The sequence below is a fragment of the Engraulis encrasicolus genome, chromosome 14 (assembly GCF_034702125.1).
Source record: "Engraulis encrasicolus isolate BLACKSEA-1 chromosome 14, IST_EnEncr_1.0, whole genome shotgun sequence".
Classification (NCBI taxonomy): Eukaryota; Metazoa; Chordata; class Actinopteri; order Clupeiformes; family Engraulidae; genus Engraulis; species Engraulis encrasicolus.
Window position 1 is genome coordinate 38,094,954 of NC_085870.1, and position 17,500 is coordinate 38,112,453.

Sequence of the window (17,500 nt, forward strand, 5' to 3'; positions counted from 1 at the left end):
TTACTGATCAGCTAAGGTAACACTATTCGCACTTCTGTCTTGTTATTTGTATGCTTTTACAACACTATATTGTAACAGCCATGCTAATAAAGCACAATTCCAATTTGAATTTGAATTCGGAACTCCAATGAATTTAGATGGCAGAGTAAGTTCAGACCATCTCCCACCCTCCATGGAGACAGATTCCTCTTAGCTTTCGCCAGACTGTTTGACAGAGTCAACAGTCGGCTTTTGCCCAGGCTAGGTCCCAAGTCCCTCTTTGCCTAGGATACCCAAATACCTTGAAACGGCCCTGCCCACACACAATCATTCACTGGCAGAGGCCTTGTTGCTCTATAACCATGAATACTAGTCACACGTAACATCATGAGCAGGGAAGACCGGGGGGGGGGGGGTCAAATCGACTACATGCCTGAGGATGTTTATGTGTCTACTGTATGTGTGAAGCTAGTGTCTACATGTGTTGTAAATGAGATGAGTTCTACAAAGATCTAACCTGATGGAACTGACTGTCTGATGTGAATCCCTACGGGACAATAATGAATCTAATCATACACTATGTATTTGTTTGGGGGGCCTTTCAGATGACTTCATTCCGGGCCGAGCAAAAGCTGTCAGTGACCCTGGTCGCGATCACTGTGGATGCACACATGGATTGGCTGTAAGTCATCTTGCTTTCAAGGAGCAGCACGGTTGCTTCGTGACCACTACTGCGTGCCAATTGCAACATGAAATAAAATGAAAAAGGGAGACAGAAAAAACGCTTTCTTGTGAGCATACTTCTTGGATCTCTGTGTGATCTGCTATGAGCGCTGACATTTGTCCTTGAAGTATGAATGCCTGAAAGCCGGCATGGCCAGTGACACAGTCAGAGACACACGCTCACTAACACACACACAAGGATAGAGCTCTCTCTCTCGCGCGTGCTCTCTCTCCCTCTCTCTCTCTCGCTCTCTCTCACACACACACACACACACACACACAAAGAGAGAGAGGGGGGGAGAGAGAGAGAGAGAGAGAGAGAGAGAGAGAGAGAGAGAGAGAGAGAGAGAGAGAGAGAGAGAGAGAGAGACATACAGTACAGCCAGTGTGTGCTAAGCAGCCTGGAGAGGCTAAAGCAGCAGCAGTAGTAGTGGAGGGATCTGGCCATCCAGCGTGACAGGCCGCCAGCATATCTGAGCACATCCCAAAAGGTGTGCCGGTGCGGGTGCATCCAGGCACAAGCCCCATCGGTGTAGCCTGTATCTGAGCACCATCCCATCCAGCCGATGTGCACCTGTACTGAAGAAGCCAACCACTGTAGCGGTGCATCTGAGCATGACCCAAACTGGCCTGGCCTGGCTATGCGTAAAGAAAACCAGAGGCCACATGACACTGATGCTTATGATTAACCCTACAACCACTCTACAGTAGATAGAAAGAAAGAAAGAGAGAAAGAAAGAAAGAAAGAAAGAAAGAAGGCCCTGCCGTGGACAAACGGTAGGGCACTCTTCTACAATGCGGCTGACCCGGGTTCGATTCCCGGCCCGGGTCCTTTGCCGGCCTTTCCCCGTCTCTCTCTCCCCACTCGCTTCCTGTCACCACCTTCACTGTCCTATCATAAATAAAGTCAAAAAGACCAAAAAAATATATTCAAAAAAGAAAGAAAGAAAGAAAGAAAGAAAGAAAGAAAGAAAGAAAGAAAGAAAGAAAGAAAGAAAGACAGAGATAGCGGGAGGAAAGAGAAAAAAGAAAGAAAGAAAGAAAACATGAATGCAATCTTCTATCTCCAATCAGCAGTGTTGCGCAGGCCTAGAGGAACACATTGCCTCGCGTAAGAAACAGTACATCACAGACAAGTGCAACGACTCGTGTACAAGCAATAAGTCACAGACAAACTACGTCTTACACAAGAGACACCTACGCTCTCGCTCCTTACTCTCTCCTACTAACACTCTGGAAAGCTCCCCACTACAGTATCTGCATGCAAACAAGCCATAGACTTATAATTACTACTTGTACGTCCTGATGGTCCTCCTCGCGTTACCCGCTCGCTCACAGGGAGGTGTTCAGCGCATCATCAATTCTTTATGAGAGGGATGAATCTTTCAGCAGGAGAGCGGGTACAGAGGGGAGAGCGTGCCCCCGCAAGACTGATGGGGATGTAACACATCCTGTTTCGATGTAGTAGAGAGAGAGAGAGAGAGAGAGAGAGAGAGAGAGAGAGAGAGAGAGAGAGAGAGAGAGAGAGAGAGAGAGAGAGAGAGAGACCGCTACACCTGGAGTCCTGGACACAGGGCTGCTGTGACACTCTTGACCGGGTCAGGGACAAAACCACGTGAAAGGCCCCCCACACTCAAAACATACAATGTAATGGGAACCCAATTCCCTGGGCCAGGGACAATTTACCCCTTTTGTTCCCTCCCTTGTCAGCTTCCCTGCCTGGACATCTCTACAATCAGTCCCAGTTACTGCACATGGCAGCCTTAACCTTTACCTTAACAGCAGCATATCTGACAGCACTTGAACATGGTGAAATACTGCCCCCTCTCCCCCCGGCCCCTTCCATACCAAAGCATCAGTCAGGGCTTTGTAGGATGACATACCGAAGTACTGTACATCATTAGACTAATGAACAAAGCACTGTAGGTCACTGTCCCGCATTAGAAACTCACCATGTGGCCCAGGAGAGAGAGAGAGAGAGAGAGAGAGAGAGAGAGAGAGAGAGAGAGAGAGAGAGAGAGAGAGAGAGAGAGAGAGAGAGAGAGAGAGAGAGAGAGAGAGAGAGAGAGAGAGACCTACTACCGTAGTGCAAATCCTGAATAAGTGATGATGATAATAATGACATAAGAAACTTAGTCTATGGTGTATCAGTCTTCTCTGGGGGGGATTTTCATATCTCAGTCAGACCGGAGCTCATAGCCTACTACTACACCATTGCTAAACCACTCTGAGATGATGAGAAATGTCGCTGGCATTTCTGGGATCCAGACAAGCTCAATTTATGTAAAATCCCTTAAACCAAGCCTCTTTCCCTCTTGAAGACGGCACCTTATTGGGTTGCTGCACTGTATATGTGTATCATAAGAGTAAAGTTGTCTACTCACAGCTGTCTTAAAAAAAACCCATGACATTCTTGAATCATCTAGTGAAAATTATAGAGACTGTTAACATGTATTTATCACAATGAGTCATTCGATTCATCATAGTGAAGACGGCAGAGTCATGATTCCAACACCACCATATGCGCACATCAGTTTTATTTATCAGTGTCACAAATCACACGTTGTTGTTAACAAAGGAAATACACCTGACATAAGTTTTATGCAGATGAGCACAAACCACAAAACAATCAGGCTAAGTGTCCAACTAGACTGACTCAAAATGTTAAGAAAAGGTTACATTCGTGCAGATTAATGTACAGATGGTATTACTAAATGAGAAGGGACAAAATATGCGCTATACACAATAAGGCCTATTTCTTGTCCTTCCAGGTCTTTGGTTAAATACTGTAAGATTATCTGTCAATTTAGCACGAAGATCACCGGCATGCTCTGTGTAGTACACTACATTACTTATTGCTCAGGTTCTCATGCATGTGATGTTCCAACGACTTGTTTTCTTTACCACGAATCCACATTAAGTCAAGTCCTATGCACAAAGGAGACGATAGCATGGCAAAGATGTCTTACTTAGGCTATTTGTTGTGGATGCTCGTGGCATAGGTATAGGTTGTTTGCTAAAGGCATCCGGTCGAAGCCCATGTCATGCGCGCAAAGCCATGAAAGTTAAGTGCTTTCTGTCGTATCTCGTATGGCAAGAAATGTCCAAAGCGCAACCGGAGACACAAGCCAGTCCTGCAGAGAGCAACCGCGTTTCCATTCATTGCGCACATCTCCACTCAGTAAGTTGTCAGAGCACGACATTATAGCAAAAGAAAAAAAGAAAAAGAAGAATAGGCAGACGTAACAAAATGAGTTACCGAGTCAGTAACCCGTTCATGAAGCTCCAATGTGCTCGATAAACAAAATATCGAAAATGCAGAGGAAAAAAAACAAAAACAAACCAAAAGAGAGTGGAAAAAAACAGTGGGAATAGCTGTGATTAGCGAAGAGGTTTCGTTTGGTGTGGTTGTCATATCGCGCTGCTTTTAAGTTATCTTACAAAAAAATATGGCTCGAGAGAAGACGCAGTCCTCTATCAACCGCATTGCTATGCGCGTGTATGCAGGCGCGCGGGCAGTTCTAAAGCCTGGCGGTGTTGTCTTGTGCATGTGTGTCGATATGCGTTTGTATTCGGTCATATCCCTGCAATAAAACACAAGCACCAAAGTCTTCCTGAAGAGACACCTTATCAAGCACGGGTCATTGTGAAAATGTATTAAAAATCGCTGTTAGAAGTGAGGCACGTAAATGCAGAAAAAAGGAAAGAAAATGGGGAATAATAAACAAAAAAGAAGAAGAAAAATGCAAAGAAGAAAAGGTAAAGAGGTTGGAAAGTTACTCACCAGGGAAAATCTGAGAGAGAGATTAAAAATGTTGAAAGAGCAACAAGAGCGAGACAGAAGCACAGCGCAAGAGGCGGCGGAAACTGCAGCGCATGAACAGGCATACCCTTGCCCCGTGCTCAAGTAGAGTCGGACTGGACCAAACCATTTCAGCCCCCAAAAGGGGAGGACTGGATAAATACGCTTAGTGTCGGTCAGGACCTTGTTAATTTTCTCAGCATCAATTTAATTGCATAGCCTAATACAATCTAATGAAGAACTTCCTAGTCTATCCATTAACATTGTAATGTCGCCATGCTCTTTGACCTGCCAACTAAAGAATTTCAGTCAGTGTATGGGACTGGACTATTTATATGTGCTGTCAGTGCAACTAGTGAATTCAACACAGGATAAACTTTGTTGGCCACCAATAGACAGTCACACAGGTGATTATAAGGTATCCTATGTTTTATATGGTGTGAAGCCAATGTATTGTTAGGCATTTGCAGCCTGGCATTAATTAAAGCCAGTCCCATTAAAATAGACTCCTGAGCGTAGAAATAAGACAGGGCTTAATCAGCAGAGCCCTTTGATAAAACAGTTGGGCGAGCATTCAAAATTGAACAATTGTGTGGATCCTGCGTGCTTCATGGGGACTTCCATTCAGTGGTGTAGTCTACGTAGAACGCGGGTATACGGAGTATACCCACTTCTAAATTTCAGGGATTTCAGTATACCCACTTAAAATTGATTGATCCATTGTTTTGAATAGCACAAATATATACAGTATACCCACTTCAAAAAATGCTCAAATATACAGTATACCCACCATAAAAAGGTAGACTACACCACTGCTGCCATTGCCACTGAAACCATAGGCCTCCTTTTCCCCCTATATTCAGTCACATTCTTCAAATGATGTAGGCCTGAATACAGATATATATGTAGGCTATCTCTGTTAGGTCTGGGTGGGGTGGTAGTCTACATAATGTGTAGGGTGAGTACATACTAGGACTGTAATTATACAGTACACTCAACTCATGATTTGGTTTGTATCACGATTTTTAATTTACGGTTCGATACACCCCACAATTAAATTAGCTTTTTTCCCCCACATTTGTCAACATTATAAAATAAAATGATTAATGACCTATGATACCAAAACTATGATAGTTTATGGATAGAATAGTTTACAAGAGGCTACTAATACTGTAATAATAAATATGTATAATGCATATAATGTAATAAAATAATAATAATGATGATTTGAAGTTTTGCTATCGTATCATATCATGTGTTTGCTTTCTAGACTGGAGGGTATCCGAACTTGAAAGGGCGTATCACTATACTGCGATACTCCCATAACATATTGTGACTGTATATTGCGATTTCTCGATTCGATACATTATCATTACATCCCTAGTATGTACTGTACATCTGTATGGAAAGGAAAGAGTTAAACAAAGTCCAGAGTCTGCATGTGAATGCGAATGTGAATGTGAGAAGAAGCCAAGCATCAGTAATGCACAGAAGATTTCACACATCTGTCAGCATGGTAACAGTGCCAGCTTTCGCAGCTTCCCCCCGTTGTCCCCGGAGACCCCTCAGCGTCGTCCCGGCGATGCCTTGATGAGTGCAATCCTGTTAGCTGTAGATCACCCTGAAAAAGACATCCCATTTAGAGCGCAGAGCGAGAGAGAGAGCCCAAAGGGGGCAGGGCCCATGTCATGTTGCGCTGAGTGTAACCAGTAAATTAAACGATGTAATTGCATAAGGTTGATGGGTGATATGATGCTTGGTTTCAAGCCAGCTTGCAGCAGATTTCATTCTGATATTATTTATTTATTTTTTCTCTGAAGGTTCTTGCTCATGTTTGTAGCTCAATGCCTGATTCAGATTACACCCTTGTGTCCCATGCTCTTGAAGTGTGCTTCACTGATTGGCAGTGATTGTGTAGGGTTTGCCACTGTTCTTGTCGCTGGGCTTGTATTTAATGACAGTCGTCAGTTGTACGCCTGTGTTATTCTCTGTCTTGTAATCAAGGAATGGACAAGAATGGCTATGTGGAGCAACATTTTCAACCCATTTGTCCTATCTTACATTTGGACAAAATCACAAGGTGAACATCATGAAAGGTTATACAGCCGGTACGACCACCGACTGTGCCTTTAAGGACCCAACGTAGCAACAACAAACACGTGTGAGTTACGAGCAAGCAGTGGCAGTGGCAGCAGCAACCAGGGCAGCTTTATCTGGGCCCGGGACAAAGACATCTGAAAGGGCCCCAAACCCAATACATGCAATGTTATGAGGATCCAATTCTGGGCCCTCTCTTATTATGAGGATCCAATTCTGGTCCCTCTCTCTCCCTGGGCCCGGGATAAGACACCCCTTTGTCCCCCTCCTGTCAGCTTCCCTGGCAGCAACAGTATGTACCCCACATGCACTGCTGTGCGTGTGCTGCACTTTGCCTGCCATTCCTCAAGCCAGGCCAGGGACAGCAGAGTGTGCCGGGGCGTTAGATATGCATGCCATGCTGCATTCCCTGGCTGCCACTGCACAGCAACGTCACGAGTGTCATTCACACCGCACACGTTTGATTGAACGCCACTGCCACTTGCCACCTCCAGCCAGTCGCCCCGGCTGTCTGTCTGTTGTGTTGTTTTGCGCTCCGCTCATGGCTCGTGGCTGCTTTTGGGGCGGCTGTGAAAAATAAGCTTCACCCTGGAATTTAAGAAGATGACGCACAGTGGGAGTGGAGGTGGGGTTCACACGGGCAGGGTGTGATTTGTACGGGGGGTAGGTGGTGGTGGGATTTTATCCTCACCTCACCTGCTAAATTATTTTAATGTCAGATGGGGATAAGGACTTTAAAAAGCAATTAATGCAACTTGACTGATGTTTGCAAAAAAAACTTTTTAAAAAATCCCTTGCTGTAAACCTTGGCTATGGCTCAAACAGCTAAGGCACTGTACTGTTGCGCCAGGGACCCAGGTTCGACTCCAGCCTGAGGTTGTGTCCCGATCTTCCACTGTCTCTCTCTCACTCGTTTCCTGTCACCATCTCACACTTTATTTGACACCACTATCAAATTAAGACATAAAAGCCCCTAAAAATCTTTAAAGTATCTCTAGTATGCAAGTTTGCCAGTCAAGTTGCTCGGATCACCAGGCTCTGTATATAGTCATTGATAACAGTGTGATTCTATCAAGATGTTACGTTCAAGCTATATTTATTACTAGGTAGGCTATGTTTTAAACAGTGACGTCACGAAATGATTGCCTCCCTTATGGCCCAGCATCTTTCACATTGTCCCCAGAGGGACACATGCAAACAGTGTACATGATCTGACCCAAGTTAACATGGACGCCACTGAAATGACTCCAAGTCAATATGTGAGTCAATCAGATCAATCAAATGACTCTTCTTAACACACAACACACAGCTGCTGGTCAGCTGAGGACACAGCCAGAGGCAGGTCAACTAAATGGACTGGAATAGAATAGAATAGATTAGAATAGAATAGAACAGAATAGTGTGCCTTTATTATCACTATGAACATGTTTGAACTTAGACATGTGAGTCCTCCTTTTCCTTCTGCCTTTTCTCTCAACACATACAGGCGATTTACCAAAATAACTCACCTACCTTTAGGATCAGCTGTGTGAATTGACTGTTACAAAGACATTAGTGGACCAGAGGTGTAAAAGGATATTACTTTATTAATATTTGCAAACAAACCATTGCCGAATTTACATCAAAGACATGGATATGACACGTTGTGGAGTCGCTTTGTTTACACTCGGTTTCCCATGAATCTCGACAAACGACGGAAGCTGAAGAGGTACAAAGAAGCAAAAAGTCTGGGATTAGGTCTGGTCTGCTTTCACACCTCCAAAAGGTCTGCACCACGGTTCGTTTGATCCGGACCTAGGCCAACCTTTCAGCTCGGTCTTGGTCCGCTTGTTTGGTCCGGACCAGGATTCGCTGGTTTGTATTCAGACCATCCCAAAAGGTCCGAACCAACGAAAATCTGGTCCATTTGGTTGTTTGGTCCAGACCAAACAGGGTAGGTGTGAATACGCCCTTAGAATCAGCTGGAAGTGTGAATTGGTTGTTACAAAGACACGGGTGGACCAGAGGTGTAAAATTAGAGGTAGAGAAGTAGATTCACGATGTAATTACAACAGTAGCACATAACTTTTTATTGGTGTTATTACACTAAGTTGACTTTACCTCATACATACCTAATGAGGATTTTTACAGTATCTACTCAGGGCTGCTGACTGGCCAAGTCTTGGAAAGCAACCCACAAACACACACCCACACCTCTCCCTGGGCTCGGGTCAACTGACCACTTTGTCATCGTGTCGACTTACCTGCTTTTACTTCCACTTAAAGGTGCACTGTGTAATATAGTGGTTCATTTCCAGAATTCCTGCTGCCCATTAAGTAACATTTTTTAACAAATACTTACCACCACCATCAAATTCTAAGTATTCTTCATGACTGGGAAAATTGCATTTTTCATACATGAAAAGGGGATCTTCTCCATCGTCCGCCGTTTTGAATTCCCAGAATTTCTAGCTGGAAAAGGTATTGCACTTTGGTCTTACTTTTATATATTAGTTTATCAATTTTTTAAATATTCATGAAAATATCAAATTTGGCAATAGGCAGCAGAGTTTCAATGAGCAGTATAGTTGCAATACCTACTCTGGCCACAATCTTACACAGTACACCTACGGGCCCAGGGTGTGGCGTGATGGCAGCGAGAAGATGGTGGTCTTTCCACTGAGTCTCCGGAGTTGTGTTCTATGTGGCCTTTCGCACTGACCACATCCGCGGCCAGCGGTCAGTCCTGTTCAAACATTCACCCCCACACACAGCAAAAGCTATTTTGCTACTTTGCCGTTCATTTAAACACGACACCACTAGCATGCCGCAATGAAAATTCCGCTTGAGTTGGGTTTTCCAAATGCCGTGTGCCGTCTCCCGTGCTGCTATCGCCCAACTACCGCCATGTTGGTGTGTGGAAGGCCTAACATTTATACATGCATTTTCGTTGCTGCAGGTAAAAATCGCTTCAGTCCTGCTGACAGCAGCACAGTGGGTGTGAAAGAGGCCTTATACACCTCTGGGGCATAACTTTCTTGACTTTCTGAACACGAAACGAAATCTCTGGTTTACATAGTTATCCAGGCTGTAGGGCTGACAAGTGGAATGACTCCCGTCAACATGGAGTCAACGAGATCAATAAAATGACAATTGGCACACAGCCCACAGCATCTGTGCATGAAGTCACATATCAGGCAGTGTTATCCAGGCTTTAGAACTCATCATGTGCATCCCCACTATACTTTTTCTTGTGCTGCGCACTATAGCGCCAAAAATCTCTGAAGCTGGCAATAATACCCAAGGCTTTTTGATACCATACATGTTCCCCTAAGTAAGAAAATCCCTGACTAATCTGAGAAGGCGGGTTTGGGCTGTGATATGCTAGTCCTCATACAAGGAGGACTACAAAGGGCCTATATGCTATGTGAGTTGTACGCGCAGAGCGCATTTCTCTCTCAAAAAGAATGGTGCTTTAGAATAAAAAGCCTTCATAGTTTTCCCACAAAATGCAATGACTGCCTGAGGCGATCGGAAAAGCTTGTGAAAGCAAAAGCATGACGCATCTGCAAAAAAAAACCCCAAATGGATGTAGTCAATCATCACCCGTCTCAAAAAAAAATCAGGCTTCTCAAAAATTCATCCAACCAAGTTGCACAGCGAAGGCTTTCAAAAACAAAATCGCTATTGTCAAAAATCCTCCCCATTTGATGGCGTGCCGTGTGTCTGCCTTTGTGGATCACCCATGATTACCATCGGCATAATTTTCGCTCCCCTCCCCTCCACAATCAGAGTTGCTAGTGATACACAGGCCCCAACGCTCCTCTCAAGGGCCGCTGACAGCTTTAGCCAGGCCTGGGACAATGACATATGAAAGGGCCCCAAAGCCAATACATACAATGTAATGAGGTTCCAATTATGGGCCCCCTCACTCCCTGGGCCTGGGACAAGTGACCCTTTTGTCCCTCTTTGTCAGCTTCCCTGCTCCTCTCCCACCTGAAGGCCAGCTCCATAAGTACCAGCCAGCCAGTTGGGCTGAAAGGCATTTTTTGTCTTGTATTAAATTACTTTGCATAGGGTTATTAGTCACCTGTCAGGTGAAGGGTGTTGCAGCTGTGCCGCTGTATTAACCAATTCTGCACGTTGAAGTGGTTGAAAAATATCCCCCTGCCACTTTTCCTCCCCAACTCAAACCCAACCCCCCAACCAACCATCCCTCCCCAACCCAAAACCTCCTAGCATTCCAGATACTCTAGTCATGTTATTAGTGCTTTGTAAAACCATGGTGAAATATTGCAGTGGAATTCCATTAAAAAAAAAAATGTCACCGGCGATATAATATGTATAATATATAATGTGTATTGAGTGGCATTATAATATACTGCCAGGTTACATTGGCCTATTAATCTTTCATTGATATATTGTTACACTGGCCATCAAAGTGAAGTGTGCCGAGACATTAATGAAGCTTTTCACATAATGAATCTGCTTTAACGCAAATGCCACAGAGGAGAGCCCATGTGGCTAGGAGTGAGGGGGCAGCTTCTGTGGAACATGCCTGCGAAAACACCTTAATGTCCACATGGCTTTTGTCCATCATTACCTTTTCCAGAAACAGAACACCTTGTTACTTCAAAGACGAGTTTACATCAAAGCCAATGTGACCGTTAGTGTGGCACACTATACTGTACACACGACAAACAGAAAATAGAAACGAGGAAGGAAGGACTCACAGGGAAGGAAGATAACACAGACATAAAAGATATAGGCCTAATCATCATTACCAAAAAATATGAAGCCTACATATTCATTCATTAGTTTAAATGTTTAAAAAGTTTCTGAATTCCAAGTGGTGGACTGCACTGCACACACAGGTCAACATAATTAGTGATTTGCCCACTGTATAGTGTGGACATCCATCCAAAGTAATGGACACAGCTCTCTGTGATCTCTCATAAGACTCTGCTCCGACTCCAGATCACGTCCTCCTCAACAGTAAATAAATCACGCTACCTCGGAGTCGGCCATGTTGAATAATGGTGTAACTCGCAGGGTATTAGCATTTTAATGGTGTGGCATGGGGTTGGGGCCGTGGGAGGAGGGATATGAGAGAGAGAGACAGAGAGAGAGAGAGAGAGAGAGAGAGAGAGAGAGAGAGAGAGAGAGAGAGAGAGCAACAGCTGAGAGAGCACAGAGACAGTGTGCGAGAGAGAGAGACACACACGCATAGAAAGAGATGTGAGCGAGAAAGACCCACAGAGCCGCAGAGAGAACGAGAGAGTGAGACACATAGGCACACAGAGACACAGTATGCGAAAGACAGAGACGCACGCGCACGCACACACACGCACGCACGCACGCACGCGCACACACACACACACACACACACATACACACACACACACAAACACACACACACACACACACACACACACACACACACACACACACACACACACACACACACACACACACACACACACACACACGATAGAGTAGAATGATAGACAGAGCTGAGCAGTCTCTGTTGTATTAGCATCAGTATTAGCAGGAGCGCACTTAGAGTGAAGCAGGCCGTCTCTCCAGAGCTCTCACTAGCATTGTCCTCCAGGGGGTCCGTTTAAAAGGAGGCGAAGGAAGAGACGCGTCAGAGCTCTCAAAAGAATAAAATAGATCAGGAAATAGCCTCCATGAGATGGTAGCCTACTGCATGCAGATCAACTCACCAGCCCTAAAAAGAAATCTTATATCCACCAAGGCAAGGTTAGTTCAATTCCCGGGAAAAAAATAGAAAGTACAGTTTAGAACTGTGTCGATGTGTTGTGCCTTGTGTTGAAAGTCCAATATTTCGGTTAGGAATCCCAGCAAAGGAAAACAGGTAGCCTCTTACTGCAGATGGGGTCGGCGGTGGGCCTATTCACTACTTGCTGAATATACTTAACTACATCATAACAGCATTGCTTAAACATGACAGAGAGCCTTGAGTAACATATTAAGACATGGCCATTACAATTTTGATGTCACTAGGGTTACAACATAGGCTCTCCGCTAAGGGGTTAACCTAGAGTGAGGGTGGTTAAAAGGTGAGGTTCAGTGTGGTGGGATGATATGAAGGGTTTTGTGCTGCTTGGAATTACTAGCCTGATAAACCAGACTAAATGTGGATATCTAATTTAGTCTGGCCTCGATGCATAATACATCCGAAGATTGTTGATGAGAACAACCTTCCCTCAAAACCCTGCCTGCTTTGATTCAAAACACATCTTTGCGTTGTAATTGGTTTGCCAGATTCATGGCATTCTGGCTTCATTGAATCATTATGCGAGGCCAGACCCACCCGTAGACAAAACATTTTGTCGTCCAGCGGGTGGCGCTGGTTCACCAGGCTATGGAATTACAGTAATACAACACCATGTGACTACAAACCTCTAAAGCAGACATACCTGTACTCAACTGGCGGACTGAGGTCCGGATGCGGACCCAAAGGCAATGCCATCCGGACCGAGACAAAATCACTCTGTATATAATACATGTATTTAAATTGGTATTATTTCTTTTTCATTGTGTGTCAAGCGAGATTTCGTTGCCATGCGATCTCTAGGTGTATTTCTGTGAAGCCAATCTTATGACAAATAAAAGTATCATCACTATAACTACTCACTATAACTACTCACTATAACTGAGTGAACAAGAGGCCAGTGTGGCCGGCAGCGGCAGCTATTTACTGCATCGGTCCATAGCCACTTTTTTGGACCCTGGAAGAAACATTTAAAATTTGGTGAGTGGACCTTTCCTGTTTCTAGTTGAGTACCCCTGCTCTAAAGCAATGTTGCCTCTTAACCTATCCACCTCGTGCCGTTGTGGCACATAAGGCCTTCACATGAGTACTTCCACATTTTCTTTATTTTAAGATTTTTTTGTCTTTTATTTTGATAGGACACTGTGAGAGGTGGACAGGAAGTGAATCGGGAGAGAGACGGGGAGGGGTTGGCAAAGCCAAGGACCCGGGCCGGGAATCGAACTCGGGTCAGCCGCATGGCAGGCGAGTGCCGCACCGGTTGGCCACGGCAGGGCCAAGTTCTTCCACATTTTCATGGCGAGAAAAGCTCTAAAGCAGTGAATCCCCTTAAAACGTCAGCTCATGCACACCAGCATAATTGCCCCTCCTTACTCAGAGTAGAGGACACAAGTCCAGGAGTAGAGGTGAGCCCCCGGTTAATGATGTCTTCAATAATATATTGATGTGTTCCTGTGGTCAGACTCACGCAAAAAGCAAGCACTCACACGACTCAGGACCGCTCACAGCTTCAGTCAGGCCTGGGTCAAAGTCATCCAAAAGCCCCCCCCCCAACCCCTGCTCAATGTAATGTAATGGGGAACCAGTCCCAGGCCCTCTCTCTTTCCTTAGGTCCGGGACAACAACCCTGCCTTTTCCACTGCTGTAGGCCTCTCTGCATACACTCACACCCCGGGCCGTTGACAGTTTTGACTGGGCCCTGGACAAAGTCGTCTGAAAGGGTCCCCCAACCCAATACATACAATGTAATGAGAAACCAATTATGGGGCCCTTCTCTCGCCTGGACAACTGTCCCCTTTGTCCAATGCCCTGTCGGCACCCCTGCTCACACCCACCACCAACCCCGCTGAATGTCGCCCCAAAGTGCCGTGGAAAGCCAGGCGAGGAGGATGATGCATCTGCGGCCATTCTGCTGATTTAAGGGTTGCTGCCCTCCGCCAGGAGAGAGTATATTTCACAGGCCACCAGTACACATTAAGACGAGACGCGGGGGGTCCTGGTTCGAAGTGGAATGGCAATGATGTGTGGGCATCAATAAGTGGAGAGGTCCATCTCGATTTCATCAGCGAGCGACTGGCGTGGGGTTAGATGCGTGGGTGGGGGTGGGAGGGTAAATGACAAGTGTGTGTGTGTGTGTCTGTGTGCGTGAGCGTGCCTGTGTGTGTGTGTGTGTGTGTGTGTGTGTGTGTGTGTGTGTGTGTGTGTGTGTGTGTGTGTGTGTGTGTGTGTGTGTGTGTGTGTGCGCATGTGTGTCTGTGTGTGTGAGAGAGCGAGCATGTGTGCACTACAGTCGATCTTTATTTGTCCACATTAGCCGTGCACTAGATTCCAATGAGCGTCAGGGGGACTCCAGTAATATGATTTGAAGTTGACGAGCGTAAACATGTGCAGATGCTTGTCCAGCTGCGTGCAGTGGAAAAGGTATGTACATGGAAGAAGGAGTAAGAGCACATTTGAAAACAAGGAAACGGTTTGTGTGTGTGTGTATGTGTGTCTGTGTGTCTGTGTGTGTGTGTGGGTGTGCGTGCATGTTTGTGCATGCGTCTGTGCGTGTGTGTGTGCAGTGTCTACAGTGTGTCTATGGCAACGATTGAAAAGGTGTGTGTGTGGGAGCGTGTGTGTGAGCGTGCGGGCGTGCGTGCATGCAAATGCGTGCGTGTGTGCAGTGCCTACAGTGTGTCTATGGTAACGATTGAAAAGGTGTCTGTCTGTCTGTGTGTGTGTGTGTGTGTGTGTGTGTGTGTGTGTGTGTGTGTGTGTGTGTGTGTGTGTGTGTGTGCGCGTGCGTGCGTGCGTGCGTGCGCCTGCATGCATGTGTGCGTGCAAGTGTGCAATGTCTACAGTGTGTCAATGGCAATGATTGCATCAAATGAGATCACAATAGAGGGCAAAGTAGTCAGACATTGACAACGCAGTGAAAAACCAAGAAAAGACATAGTAACCAAATGGATCTACAGTACAGTATCATTAAAAACGCTTTAAAAAGTGTGGCTAGATTCCTGGGTTTACTTTTGAAATAACGTCTGGTTATTTTAAGTTATCAATCAAGTCAAGTCAAGTTTATTGTCAATTTCTTTACATGCACTGGTCATACAAAGAATTTGAAATTGCGTTTCTTGCTCTCCCATGCAGACATAGACTAATCTAGGTAAGGACATAGACAGTATAGACATAGACAGTACTCATACATGGACATAGACAGTATGGACGTAGACATTGCTCATACAGACATTTAAAGTGCAAGACTGGACAACAGAAGACTTGTAGAGAACATACATTAAGAGGAGGTATTTTGTTATGGTGTTATAAGTTATGGTAATTATTCAAGAAATTAGCAACTTTCAATTGAAATGAATGAGGCAAAATAAATGTCACAGGCTCAAGTGATTGCTAAACAATGGCACAATCCAGTTCCAATTGGAGTGGGCAGATTGGCAAACAAAAGGCAGGCCTGATCAGCCTAATTTTACAGCCCCGCCATCCTCTTTCTTTCAGAACTGATCTTGTTCAGAACAAACACACACAATTATATTCATAAAGGACCTTTAGTTGGATAAAGGTCAGGAAAAAAACGTGTTTGGGGGAATCATTATAATTTGGGAAGCTATAGGTCCTCATCAGGGACATACAGTACTGTGTGATTTCTTTTCTTCTCCTCCTCATCCTTAAAATCAACACAATTTTACTCGGGATGGCCTGTGTGTATGTTAAGTGTGAATAAAATATGTCGAAGGGCAAATCTATTTTTTCTTACCTTAGAAAGGTACATTTCAAGAGGAATAAGTAAAAAATAGAACTCAAGGGTGTTGCTTAATCAGAGGTCTTAGCAAGACTCCTTGCAGCATTCTGGAGGCACTGAAAAATAATACTCACCATGCAAGGCAGAGTATATTAATCATTCATTTGAAAATAAAACACATCTGCAAGGATTTTTTACTTTCTCTGGAAAATATGTCCACACGCGTGTGTCCACATGCACTGAATGACCATGTATTTATATTGTGTTCATGAACATTTATGACAACAGTGTGTACACATGAGTGTTGGTGATTTGTTGCCTACGAAGGCTACATATGGCCTACAACACACACGATGTGATAATGAGGATTGCAAGCTCTACAATGATACCTTACACACATGGAATCTGTGATTTGTTTTGAATGTGCTCACTTCTTAAAGCAGAAACCTGAAAAAGCAGTTTGGAAAGATTCTCTTGCCATAGAGAAGACATGAAGTTAGCCCTTTTAAAGGCAAGATGTTGGATTTTAGATATGCCTATACTGTTTTCTAGAGCATTAAGTATTCTTTAAGACCCCAACTTGCACATTCTGCTAAAAATGAGAACCACCAAACAAAAAAAACAACAACCTGGTCCTCAATGTCCTCATGTCTCTGAGATTGAAACCCAGTCACGTATGCCCTACAGTGCATCACCAAATTACTCTCATTAGTAAGTGGTAAGTGGAGTCAAGTGGAAACTAGGCACTGTATCATGTGTTCAGACCTTGCTACTACCATTGGGAAAAAATATGAGGATGGTTATGTGCACTTTACTATTGCGATCTCAGTGGATGGGGGCACTTACTTGATACACTCCCGTTATTGTAGCCTGCTTTTGACTGCTATACATAATCCCTTGCAACAATAGAACATAAGAAGCATGATAATTACTGAAATTAAGAAAAGGCCTTCCCAAGTTCCAATGCCCAGTCAAACACATTGCAAATACTGATAGTGATGGCAGTGTCATGGTCTTTCATAGGAGGAGGTACGTAAGTTATTTAGGTAAGCTATCATACTGTATGTCATTTAATCAATTTCCTGTATAAATGCAGGCCCTAGCTTTGATGGCTGCTATACATTATAGGATTCTATATTGCCTATACTTAACAAATGCACTTCCCTATGGAATGAATAAGATGGCATGGTGCTACATACAGTATTTCACTGCATTCTGCATTCACTCCTTTGAAATGGAACATTGGAAATTACCATTTAGGATGTGGAATGGGTTACTGTTGCCGCTCTGCAGCTAACGTGATTGCACAGATGTGCAAAGTACAGTATTTTATTCAGTCTGTCCTCATTAGAATTCACGTTGGCTATAACATGTGTGCACTTTA

General features: G+C 44.5%; 1 protein-coding gene across 1 annotated transcript in view; it reads right to left on the reverse strand.

Moving 5' to 3' along the window:
* The window catches only part of raly (RALY heterogeneous nuclear ribonucleoprotein), a 153,609-nt gene extending 149,045 nt beyond the window's left edge, over positions 1 to 4,564 (reverse strand). Inside the window, exon 1 of the mRNA XM_063215683.1 lies at positions 4,487 to 4,564. The gene's annotated coding sequence lies outside the window, so the exon portion shown is untranslated. The remainder of the gene's footprint in view (positions 1 to 4,486) is intronic.
* Positions 4,565 to 17,500: the final 12,936 nt, after the last annotated feature.